Genomic DNA, 16,734 nt, shown 5'->3' on the forward strand with positions numbered 1-16,734 from the left:
AATTAGTGAGAAGAGGAAGTCTGTGGTAAGGAGAAATTATTTGTCTATCCATGCTCATAGAAAAAGGATGGAAGGAAAATATATGCGTGAAGCATCGTGCTCGTTGCCATCATAGATTTGTTCGACAACAGGACACATGCATTAGCTGCAAATGAACATTAGTTATAAATGTAAATATCCCTCTGGGGATGAGGGAATTTTATCTTTGGTAAATCTGTATGAATCACAGTAATGTGGACTGTATGTTTTTTATTATTATTGTTGTTGTTATTGTTATTATTTCTTAAGGGAGGAGTTAAATAGTGATACAGATTATCTGGAGAACCAGTGCTGCTCACTGTGATAAATCCTCACTGCTGCTTTGCTGAAAAGATACATCACATGAGAACATTTGGCCTCTAAAGATACAGTACTGTCAAAACTGAAATATCAAAATGCTCCCACTTTGTTATCGCATCAGGAATCAATATTACACTGAAAGTGTAAATGAGGCAGAACCAGGTATTTTAATTAGCAAATTACAGAGGAGAGTAAAGACCTTGAAAGGAACACCGTATTTTCTCCATATTCCTTATGCCATATTAACCTACGCAGCATTTTAAATGTCTTGTTGTGATGAAGAGTAATCATGAAAACCAAGAAAAAAAGCACACACTTAACTATGGACCTATGCGCCTATTAAAGCATCGTTATCCAGCTTGACAATTCAGTAGATAAGGAACATTCACTGGAAGCTAATAATTTTGAGCTGCATCTTGCATGTTTATATATGTTTAAAGCCCTCACGTTTCTCCTGCATTTATTATCATGAAGACAGAGTATAAAATCAAAAAATCTGCTATGGTTTTATTTTTTTAATTGTGAAATGTGGGCTTCTTCATATAAGAATATTATTTTTTTAGAATAAGAACGTGGAAAGCCTTGATGTATCAGTGGCATTTTAAAGTCTGACTAGAAGTTACAGGGAAGTTAATATTAGTCATTGCTTTCTTACTGTTGCACTACTTTGTTCCCACAGGTTTTCTATAAACAGCATGAATTTGCATAGGTAGTACGGTGCTGGAGGAAGAGATTAGAGCATGGATAGCTGAAGAACTGTTACATGAGAAGTCAGGAACATTAGCTGGTGTAGCACAAGTGTTTCTTAGAGGGTTTGCATCAGAGAACAATATTCTTTCTGAGTGCTTGCTCTCTTTCCCCTGTCTGGGATGACTAATCACAAAAGCACTGGTATTAAATCAGTTAGCAGAGCTGAAACCCAGCGAAATGTGTCAAAAGTAGATGAATTTAACCTTGCAGTATTCAAGGAATGGAAACTATACCCTGGGGCACATTAGAGAAGTACATGGATAGTAATTATCTAAAAGGAGATAACCAACGTGGATTTAGAAAGGCAAGAGCCTCCCTAACTAATCTACTTGACCTTTATCATGAGGCTAAAGACGAGGCTGATAATGGGCTCTGCAAATAGAAGTGTATTTGTATTTTCAGGAGGTCATGTGGGCATACACAACAAATAGATGAAAGGGGTGAAAAGAAAATAGCTTTATAACAAACTCTTGAAAACCCTCCGTCACCCACCAAAGCACAGGCAGACACAACTGCACTGTGGGAGCATGGGTGCCAACGGTCCATCACCATTTAAGTAAAGGGGAAAACTCTATATGATCTAGAGAGATCTCTCTATAGGTCAAAATTTGATTTAACAAACTAAGCAGCTATAGTATATGAAATCCCTTTCTGTGCTCAGCTTTTCTTTTTTCATTTTTTGGTTTGGTTTTTTTTTTTTTTCTTCTTTTTGTCCAGACAGCAGATGAACCTGGGGAAGGCAATGCTGGAGAAGGGTAACAAAGGTAAAGCTACTCTCAAAAAAACCTGCCTTTCTTGAAACCGCTCTTCTAGCTTATGCCAGCCTGCAGATGCTTTGGGTGTGGAATGCTTGGGCCATAGCAAAAGTCTGCCTTCTGACAACCACATCCAAAGCCCACAGAAATTAATGGGGTTTGGATGACCTCGCAATTTCACATCCCTCTAACCAGGTACCAAGGTGCTCAGGCATCCATTTGAGTTGGAGCAGCCAAGCTTTAGTGAGCTGATTGTTTCCTCATTCCAGCACCAGCTAAGCAGGGGAGGTGACTCCCCTCACTTCTTGGAAGATGGAAAAGATCTTCTAACTTGGTTGGAGAAATGACAGTTTGGAGGTGACTCCCCTCACTTCTTGGAAGACGGAAAAGATCTTCTAACTTGGTTGGAGAAATGACAGTTTATGAAAGGAGGACTTTGTGTGACAAGAACAACCTCTTCCTTGGGGAAAAGAGAAGCCAAGTTATAGGGTCTTTATCCTTTTTCCACACTGGAAGGAGCACTGGTTTTCCATCTCCTGTAGTAAAAGGAGAGGCCACCAGTGATGATACACATTTGTACTCTCAAGTTGATGAGGTGATGGAGAATAAAGAAGAAATTACAGAAATACACACACACACACATATATACACACCCCAACTCATTCTTCACCAAGGAACAGAGAGTGGAGTCAAACAAAGGAAAATAAACAGGTTGGAGTCAAAGAAGCAGTAAGGAGTGTAAGAAGAATGTGGGAGAGGAAGGAACCTGATCCGAAACACCTCCCTGAGGTTAGCAAAAAGAATCTGAACCAAGGGATCCTAGAAGATCCATACTGCCTTTAACACCAAATGTTCACAGATCTTTCGACCCCAGAATGAAAACAAATTATTCCTTCCTGGAACATTTTCTCCATCCCACTGCTTTCTCTACTGAGCAGCCAGCAGCCATTGCCAGCTCTGCTCCGCAGGGTGACGGCCACCCTGGCACCTCCACTTGCTGGTTCCCTCCTCTCTGGCAGCCAGGCTGATGACACACACCCGAGCCAGCAACCTTGCGTGGCAGTGGGTGCAACTGGGGAATCAAACCAACTCTCTCAGGTCTAGTACCAGGCTCTGCAACCTGGAAAGGCTCGTTTACTGCCCTGACCTCCCCCACAGGTTAACTAAGACATTTGAACAGCTGGATTTTTACTTTAATCACTGTTGCTACTGGTACCGCTGGATCCAGCACAAACACATCACCGTACTATCTTCTTGGCTTTTTTTTCAGAATGAATTGCTTAGATGGAGTATTTTAGGTAGCTCATGGAAGTCAGGAACCACTCAGAATGTGTGAAGTACCAGGGTTGGGAACACAGAAGAGAGGTAAACTACATCTGTAAACTAGACCATACGGCTAAAAAAAATAAAATAAAAAAATAAAAAAAAATCTACAGATTTTCATTTATATATATATATATACACAGAAATTCATTTGCTGTCACACAAAAAAATACATTTGCAAACATTTAAAGTATTTGACAATCTAAATAGTATCTGGAAACGTACACATTGCTCTTTTTTCCTTCTCATTTCAGAAGCGTGCTAGAAGCAGCACAAAATATTCTGTTCTTTGCTACGAAGTGGAACATACTTGTCTGCATTTTAACTGAATTGATCAGGTCCCTGATTTTGTTTCACAGTCAATGACAACTTGAATTCTACTGAAATAAATATTCATAGCGTGCATATTCCAGTCATATGTGTGAATTTGTAAAGTTAAAGCTTGTTTCCCATAATTTAAGCTATTAGTAAGGATTCCAAGATGGCTTTGTGCTTGTGCAGAAACTTGCAGCAGAATTATCTCCATTTTTTAACACCAGCACTTGGCTGGAACTGACTTAATGCTCAGCTAGTATGGGAGAAAGCATTTTTACCTGAGGGATAAAAACTGAGCTTTGGGTTTTAAAGGTTCACAATACAATCACGAAGTAAAATATTCTAAAATATTCTAAAATACATTAATTTTAAAAACTCCACTAAAAATAAATCTGAGAAAACTGCAAATATGCTCATGGCTGTTCTGAAGGCAAAGGAGAAATGAATTTTTGGGAAACAAATTAGTTGTTATTCATTACTTTCTTCACTTTTGTCATCATTTGCTCTGTTCAGACCCAATTCTAATATCAGTGACAGAGGCCTGTAAACTCTGGCTGAGTTGTCATGTTGTGTGGGACTGGCACGTGTTCAACTGCTGAAAAATTGTTACTGGGAGCTACAAAATGCAAGACACTCATATATCCTAATGTAGCCATTCCCAGGATTCCTTGAGGTTGGTTTGGCTTACGCAAGGGACCCACTTTGATTAAAATAACTCCATTTTAAATGTTGGGAAAGCATCCAAAGGTGACCTTTGTTCGCAGCAGGGGCACCGTCCGGGTAGTGGAAGGGGAGATAGTATTTGGGGGTAAACACAGAGGCAGGAAGGAAAATCCTGTGCTTCTGCTTGTCATCTGTAGCTTGCCTTCCAAGAGAAAAAGGTGGGCATTTGGTAAAGAAAACACACGCCTGCAGCGAAGTGGGCAGGGGTGGGAAAGTATCCTGGCATGGGTAGGAAAATGGGGAAATAGGTAGATAGCGTTTGGTGTTAGATGAGACAGGGAAATGAGCGCCCAGTGCCAGGTGGGAAAGAGTGACTCCTGGAGATGTGGCAGCTGCCATAAGTGTCTTTGCAAAAAGAAGACAATGCAGCATTGCAACCAGTAAACTTGATTAGCTAAAGCTATCTAATCAGTGCTAGGGTACCTAACAAACCGAGATGTTCAATTGTCACTGCTCAGTTACACTAACAGGAGAAACATCCCACCCACCCATTTTTCCCTACACTTTCTCTCAAGCTGCCCTTCACACCTGGAAGAAGCTTCCTATAAGCATCCATAAAACTATTTCATTAGCTTTCAGCAAATCCCTCACTAAAACCGTTCCTTATCACAGGTCCTGGATAATGTCTAGATTATGTGGGAAGCGGTAACATGCCACTCATGCCCACCAGTAGTCAGACTGTCTAAGGCTGGACAGGAGTGATGTCCTGATCATACTGTACCTTATTGTCAGCCTGTCCTTCCCTGACCTGCTGGCTTTATCTACTTCTGTGACAGCTCAGGAAAAGAATCCCTTTTTTAGCCTGATAACAAGATTTATGGAGCCATCATCTGTCTGCCAGTTCTTCTTTAGTAAATTCCAAATCCATTGGCCAATTTTAGCTAAATTTGGCAGTGAAGCAGAAATCTCAAAGATGGTTCAGCACTCTAAAAAAACCAAGATAACAGAAGGTAAAGATACCAATACTACATTCCCCACGGTAAAGAACAGTGTGAGCTCGCCTCGAGATAGAGATGACGGAATGCATGCAGGAAAAGTGTTATAAATTCTCCACTCATGGGAAACTCGGGCTTGTGCACTATAAAACCCATTACGCTGCCTCTCTAGTGAATTCTCTGATGTGTAATAAGTAGTGCATGAACACCGTGGCGTAGCTATCATTCAGTCAATCAGCATAAAAAGCCAGTCAATCAGAGATAAAAATCTAATAGCTCATTTAGTTCTGGGGGCCAGTGAACAACTTGCTTGTCGTATTTTTCCTTTTGAGCTCTGTCGCTGCCCAGAGCTTCTTACAGCCAGAAATTGCCCTGGTGTTCCTCACGGGTACCATGAAGGTCTTGGGTGTTAACAAGCAGTGAAAGGCTACAAGGAACACACTGAGATCAGCTCTGAAATCCTGTGAATAGACGAGTCCACAGACCGCAGGTTTCCAATATGCTCGTTGCACATGTCTGCAGCCCACTTGTCTGTATGCTTGTACATTTAGGGATAGCACTTCAGGGAAATCTGTGGCTTACAAAAGGCAAACATTTAAATGCAAAGAAGAAAAACAGATCTCCTGAGCGACTGTTGTTAGCAAGCTGCCTTCAGGAGGAGAATAAACCAGATAACATTCTATGAAGCGCGTCTATTTAATATTTTTTTTTTTTTAAATAAGGTAGTCTTACTAGACACAGAGGGCTGGATGTATCTTACATAAATATCACTGGACTCTGGTCGCTGCTATGATCTGTATCAGCAAAAAGTTAAAGGTCATGATAGCTTGGCCAAAGGGCACGCATAGGATGGTGTCAGGGATGAAACAGGGCAACATGCAGTGACACAGAAGGCAGATCATGTACAAAATTGGGGATATTTTCACACTAGACAAGGAACAATGGCAGCAGCTATTAAAAACAAAGCAGTACAAAAAGGGCTTGCTCCTTCAGACTGTGATGAGGCATCTCCAGCACCTTCAATATCAAATATCATGCCAGCATCAGTCAGTGGCTGGATTCATTCTCAATAACTATTTAGACTTACACTACACACCAACTTCATTTTTCTATCACTTCAAGTTCGATAGCATCATTACCTCTGGTCCCTCTGATCCACCACGCTGTACTGAAATCACTGAAAACCAAAAGCTGTGAAAGGGGATAAGAGGGCAACAGTCATGCAGGTATCAATCTTCACAAAATTGGATACACAATCTTCAAATGTGTATTACTGCAGCCTTACAGCAGCCTTCCAGTACCTAAAGGGACATACAACAAAGCTGGAGAGGGGCTTCTTACCAGGGCACACTGCTAGGACAAGCGGGAATGGTTTTAAGCTGAAAAAGAGGATTTAGATTAGATATTAGGAAGAAACTCTTCACTATGAGGGTGGTGAAGCACTGGCACAGGCTGCCCAGAGCAGCTGTGGATGCCCCATCCCTGGCAGTGTCCAAGGCCAGGCTGGACGGGGCTGGGAGCAACCTGGTCTAGTGGCAGGTGTCCCTGCCCATGGCGGGGGGTTGGAGCTAGATGGTCTTTAAGGTCCTTTCCAGCCCATCCTATGTTTTTGGCCCCACATAATCTCCACGTAAAAAAGGTTTCTAAGAAATGTTAGAGTACATAAATATCAGCTTATTAAGGACTGCCATTCAAAAAAGACCATCATTTATGACAAATTCCTACAGTGCACAGTATGCTCTCCAAGACACAGAAAGTAATGTAGTCAGACAGTTTCAAAATTATTAATCAGACTTTCCCTTTCCATTTCCCTGAACTCTCATTCAGTAATTTTCTTCACTGACGTTAAGTTAAAGAGTGATAATTCAAGAAAAAAGACTTGATAATGGTGGGGGTTTTTTGCATTATTCAAAAACCTTTTGCTTAGTAGAAGAGGGTGCATTACACAGAGAAGAGCATTCCATTGATGCCTCACAAAATCTTCTTTGCTTTCCAAATCACTGCTTTGTCTGGGTTACATGATAAAATAATTTGTAATCTCCACCAGACCATGAAAAGCAGGTATCTTCACCAATTGAGAATAAAGTAAAATTGCAAAATGTGTCTGCACTAAAATTAAAGAGCAGGTGATGCTTTATGGAACTCAGAAACATCTGTCTACATATCGTAACAAAAACTACTACAGTGAACAGTCACCAGTGCAGCTTTCTTACTTTCAGAGATGTTTGCCAATTTAAAAATGATGTACATGAAAGAGAATCAGGTCTTGAATTCATGAAAGTGTATTTGCCCCTACAGAACTGAGGAAAAGAAACACACTACGGGATGCACACGCTGGATGACAATTGTACGTGCGTGTGACTGACTGTACTCCCAGGCAGGGGAGAGAGAAGGATGTCACTGCATTGCTCCCGGATAATGAATCATCTAGCAATAAATTCTTCCAGCTGACTTTTCCCAGGGACCCTCATTGCAGATGCAACAGGCACGGAGATGGAGACAAGCAGCAGCCACTGCACCACGGGTTGGGGAGTGCAAGGGAGAGGTCAGAAGAGCAAGTTTCCCACCCGGCGTGCGAGGCTCGACAGCTCTGAAGGTCTGGGGACACCTACATAGGGCTCACCCACAAGCCCTCCACAGCCGAGGGATCCACAACCAGCACAAGAGATGAAACTCTAGCCCGAACAAAGCCAAGGGAATTTCACTCATAACTACAATAGTGCCAAGTATTCCACCTGATAGGTTTGAATTTTTTCCAAACACATTAACAAAAGATGGTGTTTACTTTGATATATAAAAGAATGGAGACTTGAAAAACTCTCTCAGCTTCGCTCAGGCAGTGTAGTGAGAACTGCTGTGTATGCAATGCCTTTTGCTCCCACATAATGTTCAAGGAACATTGAAGTTGCACACAGGACTCAAGGTTTTCGTTATTTTTAAAAATTTCACCCCATCTTTACCATGGTAATTTTTTTGCTCCGTACATTAGCTATAAAACAAAATAATTTAGATAAAGTATTTCAACAATTCTGTAGCAGAAAAAGCAGTAAGGAAACCAAATGTTTCCATTGATACATTTTTGTATCATACATAATTGCACTGATGCAGTGTACATTCTGTTAATCTAAAGCATTCATTGAGAAGTGACATCACAGAGTACCACATCTGCAAAATGCAGATGCTGAGCTCTGATGACATTATTTCTAAGAGAAATACAGGCCCTGAATAAGCAAATATATTGGCTGCTATTTATGGCTCTCTTTCACCTTCTTTGTAGCTTTTCCCTTTCCCCAACGGGGGCGAGAGATGGCCGAGGTTCTGCCCGTAGCTGTGCCACCGAGGTGAGCCGCGGAGTAAGAGTTCAGCTGGTTGTGGGAGCGCCCAAATTTACCAAACTCCTTGTGGCTGGTTTACGCTACCACAGTAAGATAGGTGTGAAGCTTGTTCCTCACCACCAGGACATTAAAACCTCCTTTTTTGCTATGGGTACATTTTGGTGTCTATTAATATATTTGAACATGAGCTTAAACTCCTTCCCTTTCTAGGCACTCTGTATGTGACCTCTTATTTCCTATAAACTTGTAGGAACTTTGTACGCTTGCCATCTCCGTCTCATGCAAGTTGCTAGGTAGCACTAACAAGCAAAGGCACAGATGACACAATCATAGAAGCCTCATTGACACCAAAGTGTCTTTAATTTCTTAACAATTGCTGCAAGAACAAGGACTCACTGGGACAATGCATGGCATTCTTTCAGCATGCTTCTGACTCCGGCCATTCTGCTCTCTCGTGCTCTGGGCAGAAAGAACATGGTACACGATTGCTGGGGAAAATGGAGGGGGTTGCTCTGGGGTTTTTTTGCCATACTTTGCATAGTCAGGATTCCCTTAGGTTTGAAGAGGTACGACTTTTATTGAGCTTTGCAAAAGCAGGCTAAGGATGTGTCCTCCTACCAACAGCACATGCAAACCAGCTCAATACAGTATTATATACTATACCCTGAAGAACACATAAAATGTAGTTTTAAAGTTAACTGGAGACTACAGCACACATAATTCACAAGAGTAGAATTATATTTCCAGAGACACATTTTTAATATTATTTCTTATTCTGCTCACCCCAGGCAAATTTCTCACAATCAGCTGAAACAAGATCTCTGCTACAGGTACAGAAATTCTGCGCTACACAGAAAGCAAGTCGTTAGAAATCCACATCCTCTTTTTTTATTTTGGGAGAGGCATTGATTTGATTGCTTTCCAAAACTGAAAAAAAAACACGCCATGCTTCTGAAAACCTAGTCCTTGTTTTGATTCAGTTAAGCTGATTTAGTTCAGTATAAAACAATAGGATAAACGTCAGCGTAGGCTGTCTGCAAATTCTATCCCAAGGTTCAACTTGGTGTAAATTATGGAACACAAAACCTGAATTGCCACTGCTACAATGGCGTGCGAGTCAAAATCCACAAAGCAGTGACTGTGGGGAAGCTCTGCACAAATGGTAAGGGTCTTCCAGATCTTGATATGGGGTTTATTGTTTCTTCAGATTAGCGAGTGGTGGAGCTCAGAAAGTCACCATTCAGGATACAGATGTGACGTCTCCCTTACACTATGTACATACCCTAGCAGAATTCAGCTTGCAACTCTATCCATTGTCTGCAGGGATTTACAGTATGCTGCAACAGATCTGTAGGATGCTTAACATTTTTCTATCGAATGTTACAGAATTGTATGCCATTTCCATAAAATTCTACCTCATTTTTATAGATGCTATTGAATTAAACTATACTTTTAAGACATGCCTGCTACGGACTTAATTTTTCATTGTATTGTAATGAGATTCCAACATCTTATTCTTTATGTTGTCACAGTATACTTCACTTTTCTTTCTCCAGCTCCTTAGGTAATATCCACAATGATACTGTACTTTTTACTCACCTCATTATTTTAGGAGAGGAGCACACCTTTAAAGTCAAGCCCCTTCCTGATGAGTTTCTGTGCACCTACTGATGTTGGGTTCTGCACCTGTAGCTACTGGCACCTTACTGAAAATCCAGGCCTTTGTTTATTTAGGTTAAAACAAGGAAGCATCCAACAAATCTGATAGAAGCTGCACGCTTTCATGAATCAGTCTATTTTACAGGTTCCATCTGCTCTTAAGTGCTTCCCAGAGAACAAACACTGTGTCACTATACTGCATATTTCCATTGCACTATCCCAAACACACTTAAGCTGCTGACAGATTAATGCTTAGTTCACTTGTGGCATACATTCTTGGGTTCTTACACATGTTCTTATAAGGAAATGGAACTCACAAAGCACTTAATCACAAGATGGGGTAGTGTTATTGCATTGAACACACCACACTAACTTTGTTTCAGGAACAGGCTAAGGTACCTCTATATATGTCATTGTTGTCACTAGCCCTGCCAAAGACCCTGGAAATCAAATAGGTTTTGTCAACCTCAGTTGAACAAAAGCAAGCAGAAGGATAGCCCTGGGGGTTGGGGATGAGCCACCTGAGGAGTGTGCCGAAATGGCCAAAGGATTGCACTGTTTGCTGGAATGCAACTTGCATGGCTTAAGCATGCATGTATTTGCTTGAAACCATTACAAACAGATCTTGATAAAATGGCTGCAAAGACAGGAAATAACAGGCAAATATAAAAAGCAACAGCAACAAAACTCAAGTAAAATACAACCCAGCTCGCTAAAGACATCAGCAATCCAGTTAATTGTGGATTTACCTAGGAAGCAGTAACAGCAAGAGAAACTGGTATGAATATATACAAAACCTGAATATACACCATGAATATCTGCATTTGTGCCTGTGGGAAAGGTAGAGTTTCATGGAGAATCCTTTACATCCTTACCTGATGTAAAAGAAGCTTGGCTAGTTCAGAGCAGCCAAGAACGTCACCTTGCCTTATGTTTAAATATAGGGCACCAAAAGGAAGGGATAGTGGTTTAGGGTGAGTATCAGAGAAATGGTAAGTAAATTTTCTTCCACGTTCAACCTGGTATATATTTGCCTAGTTCTGACCTTTGAAACAGATTTTATAGAAGCAGACTGACCCCCCCAGTTGTATATACCACAACTTTATCATGAACAGTGACAGCCTTTTGCTACTGAATTGCACATTGCTGAGACCTTCAGTGAAATCAGGATGCACAAACCACCACTAATTTCTATGGAGCTGTGTCCTTTTCATTTATCAGTAAATTTGTAGTCACGTTTCCCTTGCTTAACGTAGCAGGGTCTGAGGAGAACTCTCTGTGGGTTTTTATGAGGGTCACTGGATGCAGTAAACGCTCTGTCCCTGATATTTGCTAAATGCAAAGGTGTAGGCACAGTGACAGTCCTCGCCCCTGCAAAAGGGAAGGGAAAAATCATGTTCCCCCACTGCAATATCTGGAGTCGGTTGTGCATCCATGGACACAATTCAACGCCCCAGCGGGTAGAACCAGAACTTTCTTGTTCTCCTCAAGGTATCAGAAGACAGGAGTACTTCCCTGGGACAATGCTGCTCTCAGAGCAAGGCAGGGGGGTGAAAGCATGGAGCACTTAATAAGATTAACAATTTTAGTGAAAACCAATATAATTCTATTTGCATCACAGCTTAATGTTGATGCTCTGTTACATGAAAAAGACCTTTCCCCCCACCTTTTCCTCTCTTTCTTTCTCTCTACCAGCACAAGCAAACTTGCATAATTTGATAGCATCTGTTGATAAATACCCAGCATTGGTTGAGCTCCCCTGTGCTGCAAACATGCCAGCGAGACAATACACAGATGAACTGAATCCAGATGGGTAGCAACAGATAAAGCTTGAGTCTGCATTCAGGATGTTATCTTATTGCAAGCACGTAAACCTGCTTTTCATCTCCAAATTCTGAGATGTTGAATTAGTAGGGGTAATATTACCCAACTTGGTTACACATTTTGAAATCTCTTAAAACTAAAAGGCCTTACGCTGGTGCTGTACTGAGACAAATACCTATCTAGTTATTGTCATGAAACCAACTAACTTGTAGGACATTCCCTTGGTCATAAATTACTTTGTGTGATTTTTTCCTAGGATTTAAGAAGTGACACTATGTTCCATAGGACGCAATGCCTGTGTTTCAGAACACCTCAAACAGTACAACATGCAGCAATTACCCATTCTTCCCAAGCAAGATCTCCAGGCATATTTGCATAAACATTTTTAAAACATGTATTTTGTGCCACTGTCTAAAGCAAAGTTCTCCACAAAATGCTGTGGTAAATCTTGCAAATTCCCCATATGACAAGAAAATTAATCTCTTACGTGTTTTTCCTTTTTATGACTGTATATACTGAGGCTTTTGTTTTGTAGCCATGTAGGATCTAATTCCATTTTTCAAATTCTGCCAAACACACTATTGCATGAAAAGATTTTCTTTTCTCTTTCTTTTCTGTTTCATCAATAATGAATGGAGTAGAAAGACCTGGTTTAGAATGCTTCTACTTGTTGGCTGTCACTTTTGCCAGTTTTCAGAAGACTTCTGAAATGCTGGCCAGCCTTAAAAGTACGTTAAATCCTCGGTGTGCATCATTCAACATACCTGAATTAATATGGAAATATATTCATGGTGTGGCTGTAATGAACACACTTTGATTCCAGAACTTTATCTGCACTTCTGGCAGCCCGTCAACCGTATCTTCCAAGAGTGCACTGCATGGCTAGAGAAAGCTGATTTTCCTCTAGGAAAGTATTTGCAACTGTGGCAGTATCTGTTTGATTTGCTCTCTTCCTTTCTTATCTTTTGTGATGATGGGGAGAAGTTAAAATAAAGGTATTTTTCTCCCTAATTTTGCTATTTCTGGGCTTCTCATAATTGCTTTTTGGTTGTTTATTACTGTGCATTGCACTCCTCAGTATTCCTCCAAGATGACTTTATTTTGTTTGTAGAATACCTGTTTTTTATTATTTATTAGGAGACTTACATCATTTTCTGAAGGTTGGTTGGTTGGTTGTTGGGGTTTTTTTTTCTCTCTGATATATTTATCTTGCTCTCACTTCTGTCAGCTTTCCTGGCCCTTTTGGCAACCTACTTCCTCAGAGGCTTTCTCCTTAGAAGTGCTATAGCCTGTCTTTTGTTAGCCTTCCAACATTTGTAATCAGTTATCATCTTTGTTCAGCTCTCTACCCACAGTCATTTGCTTCTTGTTTCTTCCTTCTTACTTTCATCTTCAAAGTCACATAACTAAAGGCGATTCAGGTTTCTGTGTCTTGCCTGATGACGAAATGACAAACTGAGAACTGAGAAAAGATGTTCCAGTGTACTCACGGGAAGAGAAGGACATCTGGGAGCGGTAAGGAGATGGGAGAGAAGCACTGAATCACCTGCTTAACCATGGAATTGGATTATCAGGAGATCAGCAGGCATCTCTGTGTTCGATACCAGCAGACAGAATTTTCTAGTAGAAAACGAGAGTGGAAAGGAAGGAAGAAGCACCTTTGAAATATGCAGGATGGTTTTGCAGGTGGGCATAGGGTCACATCACACCGTCAACCCTTTCACTCTAAATTGCATAAACCAACATTGAGATGTTGTACAGAGAAGTAAGGAGATTAGAAGATTAGCCATTACCTACATTTCTGAAGGCCAGGAACTACTGTATTTAGGATTTAGTGCAACTAGTGTTTGTGTAGCAGTCAAAATTCTCAGCATTTCCTGGAGCAGTCCCCTATGGCACAATTCTACTACTAATTATATGAAGCAGAGTGCTGTCCTAATGTATTGGTGTCGTTTCTTATACCAGGATTAGATAATTTAGACAGAACTAGTTCCAATACCTTCAAATGTTCCCTGTAGAGAAGGACTGGATTTTCTTGTTTTATGGGGTTAAGGAAAACTGCCTGACAGACCTTGACCAGGTCAAGAGAAATACAGCTCACAGAGATTTGATATGGTGGACAGGAGTATGCATCGACCCGTTAACCAATGCAGCATTATGCACAAGCTCAGTAAACACAGGACCTGAAAATAAGGATATTTCTGTTTTTCAGAGACATCCGAGTAATGCATTCTTAATAAGATCTTCCATTACATCTTAGTCCTTTCACTCAACCACTGGTAAATTAAAGAACTGATGAGCTTGTGGTCTACCACAACACCAGTAACTGTGTGGTCTCCAGGATTTGCTCGCTGTAGTAATTTACCTTTTGCTCTCACTTCCATGTTCAGGTTTTGCTCTTCCTTTCCTGTCAACATCAGTCTGTGAAATTTCAGGTTTACTCAGCATCACCTATTTTGCTGCAGAAGCTCTCCGACCTTCATTTTCTGGTTTCTGTGGTGGATGGATCATCTCACTAGGAATTTGGTCATTCATTGGCACAGTTCTTCTTTGACAATACTTCCTTCAATTTTCTGGTTCTTCACACCCCTCTGCAAAGCACCGTGTTTCCATCACTCATGCTCCCCGGCCAATCTCATTGATTCACCCTTTAAACAGACTCTATGTTCTTCAGTTTCTTTGCTCTCCTTATCTGCTGCTCCTTTTCTTTTCCCTCCCTCCCAACTGTATTTTTAATTTTCAGTAACTTTTCCACTTTTTCAATAGAAAAAAATTTGTTGCTTTTTCATCCTTTTCAGCCTTTATCTCTAAGGTTGCTTAGACCATTTTCTTGCTTAAATATCGTGATTTTTCTTTTTCACCACTGTTCACATCTCCACCACTAGGCACTCTTAATTTATTTCCTTCTTAGAAGTACTGCCAAGTCTCCGCTCTCTGCCTCCTCAACTCAAATTGACAATTTATTCAAACAAAGAAATAGATATTTTCTGACTAAAATCAGACTCTTCCTAATTCTCCCCTCAGAGAATGCATTGTTCCTTACAACTTCTCTATTTTCTGCATGTCCTCTCTTTTCTTCTCTTTCATCAGAGCTAGCATTGTTCAGTTTATCTTTATTTTTTTAATGATTCTCCTCCCCTTTGTCTCCCTTTTCACCATGACTTCTGCCTCTAAAATAGCTTTTTCAAAGCAATACTTAGTTACTGTCAAAGGAATCCAAAACTCGTCATACGCTTCATACGTATCTATTTTTAACTGTTAATTGTTCCCTTGACATTACTTCCCAATCCCATTTTAGCTCAGGTTCTAACCAAACCTTTGTTTAGGATCATCAACTCCCCCCACCCCTTCTTAACAAAATTCACCCAGACACTGTGAATTCCCAAAAATTGTTCTCGTCATCCTTCCAGCTGAATAACCATGCTGCGTTTTTCTCACAGCACACAGGTCCATGATATCTACTCATGCATTTGTAGGTTAGTTTTGCTTAGTACATGTTTAATACTCACTTCTACTTTGGTCACGTGTGTCCTTTAATTGGTGTATAATAGCAAACAGGCTAATGAAAAGAGCTCCAGTAAGGGCTGCGTAAGTCCTTACTTTGTAAATTGCAAGGACACGTGTAAAAAAAAAAACAAAAACCACCAACAAAAAAAAGATCTCCTGATTACAATACAAAGATACAAAGTATTTCTGCTTAATTAAAAACACACACACACATCCACAAAAAAAAACAACAAACCACCACCACCATCCCCCCCCCAAAAAGAAAACAAACCAAAAAACCCACCAACTCACACACAAAAATCCCCAACAAACAAACAAAAAACCAAACCGAAAACAAACCCAAACCCAGCAACTACCTGAATCTTTCAGTTCTGGCAGGAAGGTAGACTAGGACTGAAATTCTTATTCTAGACAAAGCTTGAAGCTCTGAATGGTCTAACACCTTAATCTGAAAGAGATCCTACAGTGCAAGCCCCCCCCGATCTCTGGAGATCAAGTGATCGTTGCCAGAGAACCCAGCCCTTTCAAGAAGGGTCTCAGAACGCCTTGGCGATGCCATGTGACGGGGGGAGAAACTGGCACTTGTAGTTGGGTCAGAGAAAAAAGAAACGCTGGAAACTTGGGCATGTAGTTCACTAACATCACTAGGAGATCACTGCCTGTAAAACTGAGATTCAAATAGCTCTTGGCATAAGCAAAAGGTGAAACTAGAAACTAGAACTAAAGCTAGTAAGCACCAGTATACAAATACAGAGCTACTGGGTGAACACTGTCAGGAAAATCTTGCAGCAATGAAGCTATTTTTAAAAGGCTTAGCCTACCTAAGAAATGTGGTATATACCGAATGAGGTACTGCAAATTAACACTGATGTTGCTGAACTTCCACTCAGGAGTGACAGAGTGTATAGGACAAGCTAGAGACAGCAAATTTATGCCTGAAAAACAGCTGGCATGACTGGGGAGGACAGCGAGACATTTTATCCACGTGCACAATATGTGAAAATGAAGAAAGGTCGATGGTGGGACACTGATGGTGGTGTGAGCTCTCAGAAATCACCGAGGATTACGCAGCTAAGTATCAATTTGGGGCTCAACACCTTGTTGTAATGGAAGGATACAAAAAAACCAACTAGAGAAGAATCACAGAATTGAAGGCGCCGGTGCTATGCAAACGTAGCAAGCAAGCAGCAAAGCAGAAAATCTATTTCCTATGTGGGAAATGGATTGATCAGGACACAGATAACACAGGCACCAGACTTCAGGCAGAAA

General features: G+C 40.8%; 1 protein-coding gene across 2 annotated transcripts in view; it reads right to left on the reverse strand.

Annotated features, from left to right (window-relative positions):
• The window catches only part of SMYD3 (SET and MYND domain containing 3), a 418,391-nt gene that overhangs the window by 26,493 nt on the left and 375,164 nt on the right, over nt 1-16,734 (reverse strand). The gene's annotated exons all lie outside the window — the stretch shown is intronic.

The sequence above is a fragment of the Falco naumanni genome, chromosome 6 (assembly GCF_017639655.2).
Source record: "Falco naumanni isolate bFalNau1 chromosome 6, bFalNau1.pat, whole genome shotgun sequence".
NCBI lineage: Eukaryota > Metazoa > Chordata > Aves > Falconiformes > Falconidae > Falco > Falco naumanni.